This window comes from Pteropus medius, unplaced genomic scaffold, assembly GCF_902729225.1.
Source record: "Pteropus medius unplaced genomic scaffold, Ma_sr-lr_union100, whole genome shotgun sequence".
NCBI lineage: Eukaryota > Metazoa > Chordata > Mammalia > Chiroptera > Pteropodidae > Pteropus > Pteropus medius.
Genome location: NW_024340849.1, coordinates 20,285,105 through 20,286,331, shown reverse-complemented (window position 1 = coordinate 20,286,331; position 1,227 = coordinate 20,285,105).

Here is a 1,227-nt window from a genome sequence, read left to right as displayed (position 1 = left end):
GCATGTGTGCAGATCTGCACATCTCTCTCTCGTGGTTACTCACCACCTTTCCTCTCTCTCTTTAATACCTTTTCCCTTATGTTACTAGTAGCATTGTGGGTAGTTACTTGCAGCAAGTTTTATTATTATTATTATTATTATTATTATTATTAAAGACTATTTTTTTTTTAAAGCAGTTTCAGGTTTCCAACAAAACTGAGTGGAGGGTACGGAGATTTCCATAAACCCCGTGCCTCCACACATGCGTAGCCTCCCCCATTTCAATACCCCCCACCAGAGTGATACGGTTGTTACAACTAATGAACCTACATTGACACACCACACTCACTCAAACTCTGTAGTTTATCTTAGGGTCTATTCTTGGTGTTGTACATTCTACAGGTTTAAACAAATATATAAAGACATGTATCCATCATTACAGTGTCATACAGAGTATTTCGCTCTCCTAAAAATCCTCTGTGCTGCACCTAATCACCTCTCCCTGGCAGCCCCTGGCAACTACTGATCTTTTGACTATTGCCATAATTTTGCCTTTTCCAGAATGTCATATAGTTGGACTCATCCAGTTTGTAGTCTTTTCAGATTGGCTTTTTTTCACTTAGTAATATGCATTTGAGTTTCCTCCATGTCTCTTCATGGTTTGATAGCTCATTTCTTTAGTACTGAATAAAATTCCACTGTGTGGATGTAGCACAGTTTATTTATCCATTCACCTACTGAAGGATAGCTTTCTTGGTTGCTTCCAAGTTTTGGCAATTAGCTGCTAAGAACATCTTGAGCAGTTTTTTGTGTGTGTGTGCGGATGTATGTTTTCAACTCCTTTGGGTAAATCTCAAGGAGCACGATTGCTGGATCATATGGTAAGAGTATGTTTAATTTTATAAGATACCACCATACTGTCTTCCTAAGTGGCCATACTACTTTGCATTCCCACCAGCAATGAATGAGAGCTCCAGATGGTCCACAACCTCACCAAAGTTTGGTGTTGTCAGTGTTCTGGCTTTTGGACATTCTAATTGGTGTGCAGGGGTATCTTACTGTTGCTTTAATTTGCATTTCCCTGGTGCCATGATGTAGAGCATCTTTTCATATGCTTATTTGCTAACCGTGTATCTTCTTTGGTGAGGTGTCTGTTAAGGTCTTTGACACATTTTTTAGGTCGTTTTCTTATTGTTGAGTTTTAAGTGTTCTTTGTATATTTTGGATAACAGTCCTTTATCAAATGTG